This window comes from Triticum dicoccoides, chromosome 1B (assembly GCF_002162155.2).
Source record: "Triticum dicoccoides isolate Atlit2015 ecotype Zavitan chromosome 1B, WEW_v2.0, whole genome shotgun sequence".
NCBI classification, from domain to species: Eukaryota; Viridiplantae; Streptophyta; class Magnoliopsida; order Poales; family Poaceae; genus Triticum; species Triticum dicoccoides.
The window spans coordinates 628,408,405-628,428,237 of NC_041381.1; positions in this window are offsets into that span (position 1 = coordinate 628,408,405).

Here is a 19,833-nt window from a genome sequence, read left to right on the forward strand (position 1 = left end):
CACATTAGTCATAAAGAACTCATATACATATTGCAAAAGTCTACTTGCCCTCTAAGCGAAGTACTACTACGCATGCTCCTAGGGGAAGGGTTGGTAGGAGTTAACCATCGTACGATTCCGACCTCCACACATAAGGAAGACAATTAAAAGAGCACCCCATGCAACAAATTTGTCACACAACTTTTACCATACGTGCATGCTACGGGACTTGCCAACCTTAACACAAGTATTTCCCAATTTCATAATTACTCAACTAGCATGACTCTAACATTACCACCTTTATATCTCAAAACAATTATCAAGCATCCAATTGATCATAGTGTTTAATGCACTTTCTATGATAGTTTTTATTATACCCAACTTGGATGCCCATAATTCTAGGACCAATTTTATAACCATAGAAAATACCATGTTGTTCTAAAATACTCTCAAAATGATATAAGTGAAGCATGAGATACTAGCAATTTCTTCAAAATTAAGTTACCACCATGCTCAAAAAGATATAAGTGAAGCACTAGAGCAAAACTTGTGAGCTGATCCTAAGTTGATTGATCTTCGAGAAGATCGATTCTTCCGGAGTTGTCCTTTTCCTCTTGCTGTCATGCTAGTTGGAGTTCTCAAAGCTAGACGTCAAGACAAAGATGGTGATTGAATCAACGTTCATTTGAAGTGCACCCTGGATCATGAAGATTATACTAGTTTGCGTTTTCCCTTCACCTTACCCTACACTTGAATCTCGGGACGAGATTTTTGTTTAGTGGGGGTGAGTTGTCACATCCCTGGTCCTGTTATGCACTAGGCTAGACCTCATGTGAGCATCATGTTTTAATTCAAATGAAATTTGAATTGAGGAATTTTCAAAGCCTCAGAAACCTTCTAAAAATGATCAACATTAAAATCTCCTCAAAGAAGTCCAAGAAAATGTTCCTCCTAGTCTCTGAAAATATTGCAAAGAGGTAGAACTCAAAACAATATTTTTGGTATCTCAGAGTTAATTATTTTGGGCCTTTGAATTAAATAAATAGCTATTTGCATTGGATATATATATTATATATAAATAATAAATGTCCAATAATTACTGGAACATTTTTATGTGGTTTGGTATATTTTCGTTCTAGCCATATAATTATTTTCAGGATTTTATAAAATGGTTTAGTATTTTTACTAAACCAAAACAAAGCAGAACAAAATAGAAAACAATAAATAAAAGACAGAGGAGAGAAACCTTACCTGGACTTACCTCTGCAGCCCACCAAGCCCACCTGGACAGCCCAACACTGTGCAGCCCAACCACCAGGGGGCATGCCTGTCTTCTTCCCGTGCCAGCGCATGAAGCAGCTCGGTGGCGAGCACCGCCACCGCGCTTGGCCACCTCCTGCCTGGTTGCCTCCCTCCTCGACGCCCGGAGACGCCACGCGCCTCCCCGACCCCCTCTCACTTCTCCCTCGCTCTCTGGACCTCCCTCCCCCTCGCTCCTCTGCTTCCCCTCCCGCGACCGAATGGAGCCCGTCGCCGCCGACCAGCGCTCGCGCGGCCACAGCCACCGTCTTGCCTCCCCGACGCCTCCCAAAGCTCCGTTGTTCCGCCCTCGTCCTCCTCGTCGTCTCACGCGACCAGAAGGGCCCCGAGCAGCCGCCATCGCCATCGTCTTCAAGCTTCGGCCCCGGTGCCCTTCTCCGTCGATTCGGCCACTCCGGCGCGCCCCCGAGCCCACTAACCCTCCCTGCAGCTTCGCGGTGAGCCGCTGACCCGTTCCCCTCTTCTTCCCATGCCGTTTGGCCGCTCTAGCCATTGCTTCCGCCGGATCCGAGAGCTCACCGCCGCCGTGCCTCGTCACCGTCGTGGCCAGAGCCACCGTGGCTCAAAGCCGGGCACACCACCGTGCTCCAAACCTCACCAGGAGCACGTAGAACCCACCAGCTTCCCCTCCCGAGCACCACAACGCCAAACCCGCAGGTGCCCGAACTCCGGCCGCCGCCTTGGAGCTCGTCGCCGTCGACTCAGGCCACCCTAGCTCCTCCCGTTCGCTCCATTAGATGCGCTGCTCTGCCAGCTAGCCGTAGCCGCAAACCACGAGTAAAACGGTGCCCTGTAGCGCAAACCCGACGCGGACGCCGCCGCGATCTGAGGTTGCCGGCGGTTAAACGCCGGCAGCTGACGTGGCGCTGATTTAGTTAGCACTAATGACCACGCTAAACACCCCCACAGCCACTGACAGTGGGCCCCACCCCTGGTCAAACCCCAGTCAGCGCTGCGTTTGACCGGGATTAGCTTCTGTGTCACTGACGTGTGGCCCCCACACGTCAGGTTTGACCTGGGGCGCCCAGTTGACCCTGCTGACGTCACTGTGACGTGGTGCTGACGCCATAATCATTTCTGGATTTAATATTATTCAGGAAATTCCAGAAAATGCCTAAAACTTCTAAAAATCATAGAAAATTAACCGTAACTCCAAATTAAATAAATTATATATGAAAAATTATCAGAAAAATTCAAGGAATCCATCTGTACCATTTTCATGCATGTCAGAACAACTTATAGCTGCTGTTTAGCACAAATCAATTAAATGGCATTTGAATAATCACATGTGGAGTTTGAATTTGAATATTATATTCAAACCAACTTCATTTAATCTGTTGCTAGTTGCATTAGCTCAAAACACATTCATATTGCCATGTCATGAGCATGCATCATATTGTGCATTGCATTAATTGTGTTCCTTTCTGTGTTGTCGGTATTTGTCCCCTCTCGATGGACGCGATACCGATGATGTGATCGTTGACACTGATGAAGACTCAATGTTATCTTTAGAAGTGCCAGGCAAGCAAAAACCCCTTGTTCATTCCGATAAAATCCCACTCTCTCGCCCCTGCTCTCTTTTACTGCATTAGGACAACAACAACATATTTGTTACTTGCTGCGGTAGCTGAACCCCTTTATCCTTTGCATGACCTGTCATTGCCACAGTAAATAGATGAAACCCACTAGCATGAGTAGGAGTTGTTTGAGCCCTGATGTGCCTACTCATTCATGCTTGTTTGTCATGCCGGCTACTGCTTAGAGTTGAGTCAGGTCTGATTCATCGGGGATGAATCAGAGGCGTGTGAACATGTCCTACTGTGTGTGAGCTAAGTGTGTGAACACGATTTGGTAAAGGTAGCGGTGAGAGGCCATGTAGGAGTACATGGTGGGTTGTCTCATTGCAGCCGTCCTCAGGAACTGAGTTCTGTGTTTGTGATCCATGAACAGCTACTACCACACATTGGGTTCCGGTAACTCAACCCCTCTCGACTTATTAATCAACATGATCTCTGTCCAGGAGTTGCAACTAGTTTCTGGTGTTTGTAGGTAGTGTTAGTAGTCTACCAAGTGGCACCCGGTACAGGTGGGCTTGGGACAGACTAGGCACAGTGGCCCGGTGTACCAAGTGGCACCCGGATGGTGGGCTTGGGAACCCTACTCACATCGTTTGGGGCCGTAAGCGACACCCCGGCCGGATCTCCTTGCGGATGGAACCCGAATAGGCGATAAACCTGGACTAGAGACTTGTTCGGTTAGTCAGGTCGTGGCCGACTCCCTCGCCCGGCTTCCGCTTGAAGGTTGCCGAGGTACATGACGTGTACAGGGCGGTAAGTGGAGGGAGCGTGTGTGAAGAAGTACACCCCTGCAGGGTTATCATTATCTATTCGAATAGCCGGATTCCTCGGATATGGAAACTTGGACCCCTTGCATAGTTCATAGACAAGTGAAAGTGGATACTCTAAAATACGCGAGATAAGCATGAGTGCTATGAATGGCGTTCTCGTAGGGAGACGGGAGCGGATCCATAGTGGTGTATTGATATGGTGAATATGTGGACTCGTGTGCGCCACCTCAAAAGAGTTACTTGCAGTCGTAGTTCAGGATAGCCACCGAGTCAAAGCTGGCTTGCTGCAGTCAAACTCCACCATCCCCTTTGTTGATAATGATGCATATGTAGATAGATCTGATGTAAGTCTTGCTGGGTACATTTGTACTCACGTTGCTTAATTTAGGTTTTGCAGAGAGACTTCAGTCTCGCTAGTAGTTCCACGTGGACTTCGCCGTTTAGCTTGTTACCTCAGCAACGATCTTGTGCCCCGGCAGGATCTGGTAGATAGTCAGGCTTCTCAGCCTTTTTCAGTTATAGATGTCTGTACTCAGACATGATAGCTTCCGCTTGTGCTTTGATTTGTATGCTCTGAATGTTGGGTCGTGAGACCCATGTTTGTAATATCTCGCTCCTCGGAGCCTATTGAATATTACTTGAGTCGTAGAGTCATGTTGTGATGCCATGTTGTGTTTGCACATATCGAGCATATTGTGTGTATGTTATTGAAATGCTTGGTATGTGTGGGATCTGACTATCTAGTTGTTTATCCTTAGTAGCCTCTCTTACCGGGAAATGTCTCCTGGTGTTTCCACTGAGCCATGGTAGCTTGCTACTGCTCCGGAACACTTAGGCTGGCCGGCATGTGTCCTTCTTCGTTCCTGTGTCTGTCCCTTCGGGGAAATGCCACGCGATGAATACCGGAGTCCTGTTAGCCCGCTACAGCCCGGTTCACCGGAGTCCTGCTAGCCCAGTGCTACAGCCTGGATTCACTCGCTGATGACCGACACGTTCGATGCTGGGTCATGGATGCCTGTCCCGGTAAGTCTGTGCCACTTTGGGTTTACGACTAGCCATGTCAGCCCGGGCTCCTTATCATGTGGATGCTAGCGACACTGTCATATACGTGTGCCAAAAGGCGCAAACGGTCCCGGGCAAAGGTAAGGCGACACCCGTGGGAATACCGTGCGTGAGGCCGCAAAGTGATATGAGGTGTTACATGCTAGATCGATGTGGCATTGAGTCGGGGTCCTGACAGCGTTGGTATCAGAGCTTGACTGCCTGTAGGATTACCAAGCCAAACTGGTCGAAGTTGAGTCTAGAAATTCTTTAGTTATATAAGGGAATTGATTGTGGGATGGAACGCAAGGCTCTTTTTACTCCTTATACCTTATGCCCTTCTGATCTGAGTCATCTTATCTTTCCTACGGGGTTAAGGAATTAGGATTTCTCTTCTTTCTATCAGGATCACGTGTTACTTATCCGTAGACTTGTAGGATTGATGGTTCTAATCTCAGTCAGTTCCTACTACTTCTGTATGGTAATTGTTGTTCTCCAAACCTTGATATTGTGCTTCTGAGTGGTTATGCCACCCTTTTGTGAATGTCTCAAATCTTTTCTGAGCAGTTACAGCCGTTATGCTGTCCGAGTCATCCTAGGTTTCTAAATAGTTTGAAGCAATTTGCAAATTCCTTCCTCCCGTTTCGATGTTCCTTTGGGCCAGATTAACCACACTAATCGGTGAGTTGAGGTACTTTATTGCCTTGACATATATGTTGGAGCTGGTATTATGACCCTAGGTGTCTTAGGGGATCATCTAGTAATTTAGCCATGATTTGTGTCCCAGTGTGATGATTCTGGCCTTTATCCTCGGAAGCATCCCGTGATGCCACTTAGTAGTAGGTATTCTACTCCTGGGTTTTGAACCCGAGATTCACCCTACTTGCTTCATGTTGATAGTTTTGCTCGTTCCTTTAGGTTATTAGTAACCTTGTGATAGTCCTCGAAGTTCGTGGTATTTCCTTCTTCCAAATACTATAAACCACTTTATGGCAGATATTTATTGGATCAAAAGATCACAATTAGAGTACTCTTGAGGAGTTCTCCATTCATAAATCGTGACTCTGCCAGTCCTACCTCTCTACATGGGTTATCCGGAAGAAACATGTTGAACTTGGTTCGGCATACTAATCTATGCATCCACAACTCAGAAAAACATATGTTCCTTTGGGTTGTCCCTCTTTAGTTGTCTTCTGACCCTCGTCTATCAATTGATAGTCAAGATTATGTGTGCATTCGTGTTATCGATGCTTATTATTCTTGTGGTCCGTCGAGCCATTCTATTCTGGAATGACTAGGAGAAACAAACTCCAGTACCTCTTCCATATTCAGGATTGGGTCAAAGAAGTTGTGCTCCGCAGAACAAATTGCTAATCCAGCTTTTGCTCTGTTCTACCTTGGAGTATTACCATCTTTTATATCGGGATTGTTATAGGAATTGCACACCATCCTATGAACTATTGGTACAGTGATACCTCTCGCCATCATTACTCATTCCTCGGTTCCGTGTGGTTATAACCGGAATGTCGACAAGTGAATCGTGATGTGTGAAATCAATACTCCTAGCAACCTTGTTGCTTGGTAGTTAAATGGACAATAACCTCATTCTTAACGTGTTTGTTCTTGAATCATCATTCTAAGATTTATCGTGCTACCTTGTCCATCTTCCTGGTGCACATTTTGATTGATGAGTTAGGATTTTGTCAAGTCCTCGCTCATTTGATCATATCGTCTTGCCCTGAAAGGCAAGATTGTTCTCGAGCTTAGTAACATACCGGTGGTTCGTGACTTTCCAAATATCTTCTTGGAAGCGTTACCGGGTTATTTCCTGACTGTTATGTTGGGCTCGTGATCAAGTTGGTTTCTTGTGAACCACCCTTTCTCCAAGAATCTGTGTTGGATATCCCGGAGCTAGTTGGTTAAGCTAGACAACAACTTGGAGAGTTGGAAGATAAAAGCTTGCCTGACTTAGTTCGTTCCAAAGGGATATTCTAGTGTAGTGTGTGTTGAAGAACGATGATATCTTCATCGATTGGTCCCTATGATCAGTTGCTGGACCTATTGTCTTATCAATCCTTTGATTTGAGTGTGGGCTATCGTCAAATCAAATCAGTACCAACGATGCTCGTAATGTTGTCTTACTCGTGGTTGATCCCTCGAGCATACACCCTTACATCTTTGGTCTGACCAATGCTATCACTTGTTCACTTAACTATGGAATTCCTTTTAAAAGGAAACCCAGATGAATTGTTGTTGAGCCCATTGACAACATCCTTATCTCCTCCATGGTCTTGTTGGACAACAAGTTAGTGTTGGAAACTTTTGAAGCATTTTCTTCATGCTAGCTCATGAAGTATTTGTTTGATGAAAGGAGTGACTTCCTCTTATACACGTGCATTTGGTGAAAGTTGCCGCCGTGAATTTGAGAAAGTTAGTTTTGCTTCCTCTGGAATCATCCCAAGTCAGTCATGCATATGTGCGAAGTATTCTATGGTTTGGAGACTTGCAACCTTCATTCCATATGTGTTCCGAGCACACCAAGCCACTAATTGATTTGTTCAAGGAGAAGAAGTTCCTTCTTAAGAGCATGCCTTATGCAAGGACTTCAATATCCTCGATTGTGGTTCCCCACCTGAACTCGGTAGTGTTTTGTTGTAAGACTACCATGTGATAATGTTTTGTCTAGGACAACGTGTTCACATGTTTGTAGCAGAACCAGCTCATGTTTTGGAGCTTGCTATCGTAGTTCATTCCCTGAGAATCTCGCAACGTCATCTCGTCGATTTGTGTTGCAAACTTTCATTTTTCTTCCTAGACTCGATGAGTCTGGAATATCCTGACACCAACCAGATCTGAGTCTCGGGCAGATATGATGGTTGGAACATTTCCCAAGAACTATAATATTGGTCCCTCGATAACCGGTAAAGTGGATGTCGTGGCCAACACACCCAGCCGAAGGACCTATTATTGTAGTATCTTGATTGAAGAAGTTGGCCACCTTCCCATAAGGACTTCGTAGGATTTACTCCTTAGATGTTCCTTATGGACTTTCTTTTGTGCTTCCGAAGTCCGACCTTTTACTTGATGTTCTGGGAATCAAACCATTTTAATTAATGGGTTGCACTAGAACATCAAGGAGAACATTAGAAGCGGAGTGCTAAATGTCTCTTGGTCGATCATCCAGATTTTATTTCCTTGGCCCCGCCAAGGGTGAAATCTGAGAAAGTGTTATCTTCCTTTGCATCTGCATCGTCCATCGTTGTTCATCATGGTGGTATGTTGTGTTGCCAGGATCCTTGACACGGATGTTGGTAAAACCTTGATGAATATGGAAATGCTCAAGTTCTTGAGAGCACGCACAAGCGCTAGGTATTATCATCGACACTAATTGGGATGCTCTCAGTTTCCTCGGCAATGCTATGATCTTTTCAACCAGCGAATTCACTCTCTATTGTTGGGTTCTTCCCCAGTTAACCGAATCATTCCCAGCATTTGCATTTTGTTCCCAGCTTGCACCGCCAATGTGCCATTCTACCATGGGTCTCTTCCATTTCCGGTGGTAAGCAAATTCATCCATTACGTTGTCTTCAACAAGGTAATCCACATCATCCAAGTCCGAGTATGCCATTCTACCGACCCCCTCCAAACGATCGCTCGAGAATTGCCTTAGGCTGGTTTAAAGAGTTTCAATGATCTCTGAATCAAAGGTAATTCTTTTTGCCACTTAAGGTACTAATCTACGAATCACCCTCCTCCAGGATGTTCCGCTGTGGCATCATGGCAACTCAACTCTTCGCTACGTTGACAACCGTTCACCACCCTCTTAGATGTGGAATTGTTGTCTACTTAGTGAGTCCTCGTCATCTGTCTCACTCCATTTCTTCAGATGTATGCTTCGTGTCTCAGCTCAGGAGATGTTGCTATGACTCATCTTGTGAGCTGATCCTAAGTTGATTGATCTTCGAGAAGATCGATTCTTCCGGAGTTGTCCTTTTCCTCTTGCTGTCATGCTAGTTGGAGTTCTCAAAGCTAGACGTCAAGACAAAGATGGTGATTGAATCAACGTTCATTTGAAGTGCACCCTGGATCATGAAGATTATACTAGTTTGCGTTTTCCCTTCACCTTACCCTACACTTGAATCTCGGGACGAGATTTTTGTTTAGTGGGGGTGAGTTGTCACATCCCTGGTCCTGTTATGCACTAGGCTAGACCTCATGTGAGCATCATGTTTTAATTCAAATGAAATTTGAATTGAGGAATTTTCAAAGCCTCAGAAACCTTCTAAAAATGATCAACATTAAAATCTCCTCAAAGAAGTCCAAGAAAATGTTCCTCCTAGTCTCTGAAAATATTGCAAAGAGGTAGAACTCAAAACAATATTTTTGGTATCTCAGAGTTAATTATTTTGGGCCTTTGAATTAAATAAATAGCTATTTGCATTGGATATATATATTATATATAAATAATAAATGTCCAATAATTACTGGAACATTTTTATGTGGTTTGGTATATTTTAGTTCTAGCCACATAATTATTTTCAGGATTTTATAAAATGGTTTAGTATTTTTACTAAACCAAAACAAAGCAGAACAAAATAGAAACCAATAAATAAAAGACAGAGGAGAGAAACCTTACCTGGACTTACCTCTGCAGCCCACCAAGCCCATCTGGACAGCCCAACACTGTGCAGCCCAACCACTAGGGGGCATGCCTGTCTTCTTCCCGTGCCAGCGCACGAAGCAGCTCGGTGGCGAGCACCGCCACCGCGCTTGGCCACCTCCTGCCTGGTTGCCTCCCTCCTCGACGCCCGGAGACGCCACGCGCCTCCCCGACCCCCTCTCACTTCTCCCTCGCTCTCTGGACCTCCCTCCCCCTCGCTCTGCTTCCCCTCCCGCGACCGAATGGAGCCCGTCGCCGCCGACCAGCGCTCGCGCGGCCACAGCCACCGTCTCGCCTCCCCGACGCCTCCCAAAGCTCCGCTGTTCCGCCCTCGTCCTCCTTGTTGTCTCACGCGACCAGAAGGGCCCCGAGCAGCCGCCATCACCATCGTCTTCAAGCTTCGGCCTCGGCGCCCTTCTCCGTCGATTCGGCCACTCCGGCGCGCCCCCGAGCCCACTAACCCTCCCTGCAGCTTCGCGGTGAGCCGCTGACCCGTTCCCCTCTTCTTCCCATGCCGTTTGGCCGCTCTAGCCATTGCTTCCGCCGGATCTGAGAGCTCGCCGCCGCCGTGCCTCGTCACCGTCGTGGCCAGAGCCACCGTGGCTCAAAGCCGGGCACACCACCGTGCTCCAAACCTCACCAGGAGCACGTAGAACCCACCAGCTTCCCCTCCCGAGCACCACAACGCCAAACCCGCAGGTGCCCGAACTCCGGCCGCCGCCTTGGAGCTCGCCGCCGTCGACTCAGGCCACCCTAGCTCCTCCCGTTCGCTCCATTAGATGCGCTGCTCTGCCAGCTAGCCGTAGCCGCAAACCACGAGTAAAACGGTGCCCTGTAGCGCAAACCCGACGCGGACGCCGCCGCGATCTGAGGTTGCCGGCGGTTAAACGCCGGCAGCTGACGTGGCGCTGATTTAGTTAGCACTAATGACCACGCTAAACACCCCCACAGCCACTGACAGTGGGCCCCACCCCTGGTCAAACCCCAGTCGGCGCTGGGTTTGACCGGGATTAGCTTCTGTGTCACTGACGTGTGGCCCCCACACGTCAGGTTTGACCTGGGGCGCCCAGTTGACCCTGCTGACGTCACTGTGACGTGGTGCTGACGCCATAATCATTTCTGGATTTAATATTATTCAGGAAATTCCAGAAAATGCCTAAAACTTCTAAAAATCATAGAAAATTAACCGTAACTCCAAATTAAATAAATTATATATGAAAAATTATCAGAAAAATTCAAGGAATCCATCTGTACCATTTTCATGCATGTCAGAACAACTTATAGCTGCTGTTTAGCACAAATCAATTAAATGGCATTTGAATAATCACATATGGAGTTTGAATTTGAATATTATATTCAAACCAACTTCATTTAATCTGTTGCTAGTTGCATTAGCTCAAAACACATTCATATTGCCATGTCATGAGCATGCATCATATTGTGCATTGCATTGATTGTGTTCCTTTCTGTGTTGCCGGTATTTGTCCCCTCTCGATGGACGCGATACCGATGATGTGATCGTTGACACTGATGAAGACTCAATGTTATCTTTAGAAGTGCCAGGCAAGCAAAACCCCCTTGTTCATTCCGATAAAATCCCACTCTCTCGCCCCTGCTCTCTTTTACTGCATTAGGACAACAACGACATATTTGTTACTTGCTGCGGTAGCTGAACCCCTTTATCCTTTGCATGACCTGTCATTGCCACAGTAAATAGATGAAACCCACTAGCATGAGTAGGAGTTGTTTGAGCCCTGATGTGCCTACTCATTCATGCTTGTTTGTCATGCCGGCTACTGCTTAGAGTTGAGTCAGGTCTGATTCATCGGGGATGAATCAGAGGCGTGTGAACATGTCCTACTGTGTGTGAGCTAAGTGTGTGAACACGATTTGGTAAAGGTAGCGGTGAGAGGCCATGTAGGAGTACATGGTGGGTTGTCTCATTGCAGCTGTCCTCAGGAACTGAGTTCTGTGTTTGTGATCCATGAACAGCTACTACCACACATTGGGTTCCGGTAACTCGACCCCTCTCGACTTATTAATCAACATGATCTCTGTCCAGGAGTTGCAACTAGTTTCTGGTGTTTGTAGGTAGTGTTAGTAGTCTACCAAGTGGCACCCGGTACAGGTGGGCTTGGGACAGACTAGGCACAGTGGCCCGGTGTACCAAGTGGCACCCGGATGGTGGGCTTGGGAACCCTGCTCACATCATTTGGGGCCGTAAGCGACACCCCGGCCGGATCTCCTTGCGGATGGAACCCGAATAGGCGATAAACCTGGACTAGAGACTTGTTCGGTTAGTCAGGTCGTGGCCGACTCCCTCGCCTGGCTTCCGCTTGAAGGTTGCCGAGGTACATGACGTGTACAGGGCGGTAAGTGGCGGGAGCGTGTGTGAAGAAGTACACCCCTGCAGGGTTATCATTATCTATTCGAATAGCCGGATTCCTCGGATATGGAAACTTGGACCCCTTGCATAGTTCATAGACAAGTGAAAGTGGATACTCTAAAATACGCGAGATAAGCGTGAGTGCTATGAATGGCGTTCTCGTAGGGAGACGGGAGCGGATCCATAGTGGTGTATTGATATGGTGAATATGTGGACTCGTGTGCGCCACCTCAAAAGAGTTACTTGCAGTCGTAGTTCAGGATAGCCACCGAGTCAAAGCTGGCTTGCTGCAGTCAAACTCCACCATCCCCTTTGTTGATAATGATGCATATGTAGATAGATCTGATGTAAGTCTTGCTGGGTACATTTGTACTCACGTTACTTAATTTATGTTTTGCAGAGAGACTTCAGTCTCGCTAGTAGTTCCACGTGGACTTCGCCGTTTAGCTTGTTACCTCAGCTACGATCTTGTGCCCCGGCAGGATCTGGTAGATAGTCAGGCTTCTCAGCCTTTTTCAGTTATAGATGTCTGTACTCAGACATGATAGCTTCCGCTTGTGCTTTGATTTGTATGCTCTGAATGTTGGGTCGTGAGACCCATGTTTGTAATATCTCGCTCCTCGGAGCCTATTGAATATTACTTGAGTCGTAGAGTCATGTTGTGATGCCATGTTGTGTTTGCACATATCGAGCATATTGTGTTTATGTTATTGAAATGCTTGGTATGTGTGGGATCTGACTATCTAGTTGTTTATCCTTAGTAGCCTCTCTTACCGGGAAATGTCTCCTGGTGTTTCCACTGAGCCATGGTAGCTTGCTACTGCTCCGGAACACTTAGGCTGGCCGGCATGTGTCCTTCTTCGTTCATGTGTCTGTCCCTTCGGGGAAATGTCAGCGATGAATACCGGAGTCCTGTTAGCCCGCTACAGCCCGGTTCACCGGAGTCCTGCTAGCCCAGTGCTACAGCCTGGATTCACTCGCTGATGACCGACACGTTCGATGCTGGGTCATGGATGCCTGTCCCGGTAAGTCTGTGCCACTTTGGGTTTACGACTAGCCATGTCAGCCCGGGCTCCTTATCATGTGGATGCTAGCGACACTGTCATATACGTGTGCCAAAAGGCGCAAACGGTCCCGGGCAAAGGTAAGGCGACACCCGTGGGAATACCGTGCGTGAGGCCGCAAAGTGATATGAGGTGTTACATGCTAGATCGATGTGGCATTGAGTCGGGGTCCTGACAAAAACCACATATAAACATAAGCTAGATGAAATATTTATTACTAAACAGAAGCAAAAAGCAAGAAACAAAAATAAAATTGGGTTGCCTCCCAACAAGCGCTATCGTTTAACGCCCCTAGCTAGGCATAAAAGCGAGAATAAATCTAAGTATTGACATCTTTGGTATTCAATTCATAAGTGCCTTGCATAATGGATCCATAAGGTAATTTGACTTTCTTTCTAGTAAAGTGTTCATGCCTTTCCTTAATGGAAATTGGAATCTAATATTCCCTTCCTTCATATCAATAATTGCACCAATCGTTCTAAGGAAAGGTCTACCAAGAATAATAGGACATGAAAGATTGCAATCTATATCAAGAACAATGAAATCTACAGGCACATAATTCCTATTTGCAACAATAAGAACATCATTAATCCTTCCCATAGGTTTCTTAATAGTGGAATCTGCAAGGTGCAACTTTAAAGAGCAATCATCAAATTCATGGAAACCTAGCACATCAGATAAAGTTTTCGGAATCGTGGAAACACTAGCACCCAAATCACACAAGGCATAGCATTCATGATCTTTAATTTTATTTTTATAGTAGGTTCCCACTCATCATAAAGTTTTCTAGGTACAAAAACTTCCTATTCAAGTTTTTCTTCATAAGATTGCATCAAAGCATCAACAATATGTTTGGTAAAAGCTTTATTTTGACTATAAGCATTAGGAGAATTCAACATGGATTGCAACAAGGAAATACAATCTATTAAAGAGCAATTATCATAATTAAATTCCTTGAAATCCATAATAGTGGGTTCAATGCTATGTAAAGTTTTGACCTCTCCAATCCCACTTTTACCAAATTTACCATCAAGATCTAAAAACTTCGAATCATTGGGACGCCTTTTAACTAAAGTTGACTCATCTCCAGTCCCATCATTATCAAGATTCATATTGAAAAACAAATATTTAATAGGGTACACATCAATAACTTTTAGATCTTCATCATTATTTTCATAGAAACTAGAAGAACACGCTTTTACAAAGCAATCTTTCTTGGCACGCATCCTAGCGGTTCTTTCTTTGCACTCATCAATGGAAATTCTCATGGCTTTGAGAGACTCATTGATATCATGCTTAGGTGGAATAGATCTAAGTTTCAAAGAATCAACATCAAGAGAAAGTCTATCAACTTTTCTAGCCAATTCATCAACTTTAAGCAATTTTTCTTCAAGCAAAGCATTGAAATTCTTTTGAGAGATCATAAATTCTTTAACACTATTCTCAAAATCAGAGGGCATATTATTAAAATTTCCATAAGAATTGTTGTAGGAATTGCCATAATTATTAGAGGAATTACTAGGAAACGGCCTAGGATTAAAGTTTCCTCTATAAGCATTATTACCAAAATTATTCCTACCAACAAGATTCACATCCATAGATTCATTATTATTCACAATCAAGGTAGACAAATGCATATCATTAGGATCAATAGGAGCACTCTTAGTAGCAAACAATTTCATAAGTTCATCCATCTTTCCACTCAAAACATTAATTTCTTCTATTGCATGGACCTTTTTACTAGTAGATCTTTCGGTGTGCCATTGAGAATAATTAACCATAATATTATCTAGGAGTTTAATAGCTTATCCTAAAGTGATTTCCATAAAAGTGCCTCCCGTGGCTGAATCTAAAAGATTTCTAGAAGCAAAATTCAATCCGGCATAAAAAAATTGTATGATCATCCATAAATTCAAACCATGTGTAGGGCAATTGCGAATCATTAATTTCATTCTTTCCCAAGATTGGGCAACATGCTCATCATCAAGTTGTTTAAAATTCATAATATCATTTCTAAGAGAGATGATCTTAGCGGGAGGAAAATACTTAGAGATAAAAGCATCTTTGAACTTACTCCATGAATCAATACTATTCTTAGGCAAAGACGAAAACCAAGTTTTAGCACGATCTCTAAGTGAAAACAGAAAAAACTTCAATTTAACAATATCATTATCCGTGTCTTTCTTCTTTTGCATATCACACAAATCAACAAAGTTGTTTAGATGAGTAGCGGCATCTTCGCTAGGAAGGCCGGAGAATTGATCTTTCATAACAAGATTCAACAAAGCAGCATTGGTTTCACAAGATTCAGCATCATTAAGAGGAGCAATCGGAGTGCTAAGGAAATCATTATTATTGGTATTGGAAAAGTCACACAATTTGGTATTATCTTGCGCCATCATGACAAGTAATCCAACACATAAGCACACAAAAAGGCAAGCGAAAGAGAGGGGAACGGAAAAGAGAGGGCGAATAAAACGGCAAGGGTGAAGTGGGGGAGAGGAAAACGGGAGGCAAATGGCAAATAATGTAATGCGAGGGAGATGAGTTTGTGATGGGTACTTGGTATGTCTTGACTTGAGTGAAGACCTCCCCGGCAACGGCGCCAGAAATCCTTCTTGCTACCTCTTGAGCACTACGTTGGTTTTCCCTTGAAGAGGAAAGGCTGATGCAGCAAAGTAGCGTAAGTATTTCCCTTAGTTTTTGAGAACCAAGGTATCAATCCAGTAGGAGGCTCCACAGAAGTCCCTCGTACCTACACAAACAAACAAGAACCTCGCAACCAACACGATAAAGGGGTTGTCAATCCCTTCACCGTAACTTGCAAAAGTGAGATCTGATAGAGATAATAAGATAAGATAAATATTTTTGGTGTTTTTATGATATAGATTGGAAAGTAAAGATGCAAATAAAAGTAGCTGGAAAACTTATATGATACAAGATAGACTCGGGGGCCATAGGTTTCACTAGTGGCTTCTCTCAAGATAGCATAAGTATTATGGTGGGTGAAAAAATTATTGTCGAGCAATTGATATAAAAGTGCACAGTTATGAGAATATCTAGGCATGATCATGTATATAGGCATCACGACCGCAACAAGTAGACCGAAACGATTTTGCATCTAGTACTATTACTCCACACATCGACCGACTCCTGCCTGCATCTAGAGTATTAAGTTCATAAGAACAGAGTAACGCATTAAGAAAGATGGCATGATGTAGAGGGATAAACTCAAGCAATATGATATAAACCCCATCTTTTTATCCTCGATGGCAACAATACAATATGTGCCTTGCTGCCCCTGCTGTCACTGGGAAAGGACACCGCAAGATTGAACCCAAAGCTAAGCACTTCTCCCGTTGCAAGAAAGATCAATCTAGTAGGCCAAACCAAACTGATAATTCGAAGAGACTTGCAAAGATAACCAATCACACATAAAAGAATTCAGAGGAGATTCAATTACTTCTCATAGATAAACTTGATCATAAACCCACAATTCATCGGATCTCGACAAACACACCGCTAAAAGAGTTACATCAAAAAGGTCTCCAAGAAGATCAAGGAGAACTTTGTATTGAGATTCAAAGAGAGAGAAGAAGTCATCTAGCTAATAACTATGGACCCGAAGGTCTGTGGTAAACTACTCACAACTCATCGGAGAGGCCTTGAAGATGATGTAGAGGCCCTCTATGGCCGATTCCCCCTCCAGCAGAGCGCCGGGGAAGGCTCCAAGATGGGATCTCGTGGATACAGAAGGTTGTGGTGGTGGAAATAGTTTTTCATGGTGCTCCTGGATGTTTTCAGGGTATGTGGATATATATATAGGCGAAGGAGGTAGGTCAGGGAGCCACGAGGGGCCCATGAGGGTGGGGGGCATGCCCACCCCCCTAGGGCGCACCCTCTTGCCTCGTGGCCACCTCGGCTGCTTCTTGACGTCCACTCCAAGTCTCCTGGATTGCGTTTGTTCCAAAAAGATCACTCCCAAAGGTTTCATTCCGTTTGGACTCTGTTTGACATTCCTTTTCATTGAAACACTAAAATAGGCAAAAAAAAAACACCAATTCGGGTTGGGCCTCCAGTTAGTAGGTTAGTACCAAAAATGATATAAAAGTGTAAAGTAAAGCCCATAAACATCCAAAACGGGTAATATAATAAAAAATTACAGATACGTTGGAGACGTATCAGACATCACCGAGGAGTTGTCGGACGGCAAGGAGTAGATGAACTATCTATTGTTTATCTATATATGCTATATCTATGCTGAGAACTATCCTCTACTCTCTAGTCTCTACTCTCTATCTCTACTTCTTGATCGCAGCACTTTAAACACTTTTTTAAAGCGCCGCGCGTTGCGGTTCTGTTGGAGATGCTCTAACATGGCAGACGAGTGCTTTAATGTTGCCCACAAGATGTGTGAGTATTACTAGTAGTATATATTTTTTGCCATGTTGGGATTTTAAAACCACGAGTGCGAACATGCAAAGGAGCAATGAAGACCAAACACAGGATATTGGGGACATCTTCAAGGAGTGTGGCAATTTAAAGAGGAGCTGCACCGAACCTGTAAAACAAGCTTTCATAAGTAACACCCTTTCAATTACTTTCGTTTAGCCTCGTGTTCGTCGATGTGTATATGTTGTAGTTTCTGTTTCTCTTAGCCTCGTGTTCTTTGATGTGTAACAAGAAGAGTCTTAATCGTCCTAATGCTTTCGTTTTTAGCTTGATGTAGGAAGTGGGTGTTCTCACCTTGTAGTCTGTTTTTATATTTTTTTTCCTTTTGAATTCACTTCTCCGAGTCCTGTTTATCTGGCTTCTACTAAATAGATCTGGGTTGCTCTGAGTATTGATCTAAAAAAGAAGTAACTTCATGTTAGGATGCAGTTCCTGCGAGGAGGGAAGTATGGTCAACCTCGAGATCATGTTTCCAAAATGAGGTTGGTTTACACACAAGCTGCCAGTTCCCTAATAATGCTGGATTAGACACAAGGTGCAAATTCCAAGATGATGCTGGATTACACACAAGCCAGGTGGAGTCGTCAGCTGTTCGTGTCCTCGTGGCTCTAGTAAAGGCTGAAAGAAAGCGTGCATCAGCCCTTGAGAATGTAGCTGAGTTCCTGAAGAAGCGAAAAGAGCAATCAGATGCGCTCTTCACCCAAGCAAAAGAAGAGATGGAAGAAGCCAGAAATAATCTAGCAAAGGCAGAGCAGGCTAGGCGTCTCCTGCTATCTAAAACTGTTGTCAATACAAAATTTCCTTCATAATAGCTAGGTTCAAATGTTTATCCAGACAGCATGTCTGTTGTGATGTCCGTGCATCTACTGATGTGGCACAAAATAATATATTTTTTCGAGTCATGTAATAACAGCAATTACTTTCCAAACAATAACAGACGAAGCATTGGACATGGTATACTTCACGCGCAAGCCCGACATTCCAAGTTCAATTTCCACATCAAACTCATGTTCACAGATATCTGCACATTCATAGATAATGTCCACAACCATGATTCACTTCAACGCCAAAAAAATGTGAGGAGAGTTACAAATAAAGAAAAACCTCTAGTTCCTGCTACCAGTGCGAGCACAACAAGTCAAGACCATGCGTAATTAATTATATTTTGGTCATTTTTTGTGTTCTAAAATGCCAATCGGCTCGGGGAAGGACGTCTTGCTAGCACGCGCGCGGATTCAATGGAGGCAGGCGGGGCAGTCTGAAGCTGGTTGCATGTGGCGAGGAGGCATGTTCAGCCGGGCCTGTAGCGAGTGGGGCCCTCTTGGCCGGTGCGTCGGTTCAATGCATGTGCTATGAGAGGTCGCGTCCGTGTCAGAGCAGTCACTCCCTCCAGTCCTTTTTTGTTTGGGTATAACAAAATCTCATTTTCCATTCACATTTTACAAGTAAAATTCATGGACAAACTTTGACCCAAAATACGATGGGGACTAGTAAACCAGAACGGAGGTAGTAGTTTTTTTTATCAAAGAAGGGTTTCCCCCTTCCGGTTTTCATTACTGAAAACCAACATCTAAACCATAGTATTTGCCCTAGAACTACCAGGTTCAACATCTCGCAACATAAACCCATACAACCATACGCCAAGGAGGTAGTAGTTATGAATTCCATTTTCGCTCCATACTAATCGTTCTAAAAACTACTTAATACTTATAATGCACTGAAAATCGGAACTCTTACCCCGCTAAAAAAATGATATTTTAAACGTGGCTACTCGATCTGTGGCAACTGGCGAGCCACCGCCTCCAGGTCGTTCACCTGTGGTCCCGACCATCAACTCCTACGGATCAAATTATCACGCGAGCTAATTATTCCTACAAAGGTGCGCTCCACCACGTACCCGGTACCCGCGCATGCAGCAATCGTGCACCTAGGGTTTTCGGGTTTATTTGTTAATGGTATCTTTATGTAACTCTCATGTGTGTGAGACAGCGAGAGACTGACCGCATGCGTGCACCTCTTCTCTTCATATATGTACTCCACCATTTGTCTGGTATCCAAAAAACTATACGGTGGTAATAACTACTAGCAATGTGCCAATGCGTTGCCACACGATCAAAGTAGATTAATACATATTCACCGATTTGATAGAAAAAAGAGTCTAGTTTTGAAATACGTATATCACTAAAAATATGTTATGTTTCACTCAAAGTATATTCCTTTGGCGGTTTTGATGAGATAAGGGAGGAATGTTGTTGGTTTCAAGATTTGAGAAGTGGTATATGTCTAATTTCTACTCTTACTAGCAAGATGCCCGTGTGTTGCACGGAACATCAAGATCTTGTGGGAGAAAAGGATGAACGAGGGAAGGCCTTATCTACAAATGTGGAGAGGAGTGCGGGTAAATTGCCATAGTTTCCTTCCTATCTGTTAGATATATATCGGACGGCCTATATTGCAGGATGGCACGCAAACCATCATCAACGACTATGCTTTTTATAGTAGTGGAGATAAAAAAGTTGGTGATGATGGTGTGCCTGCCATACTGCAATATAGGCCGTCAGATTTATATCTGACGAATAGGTAG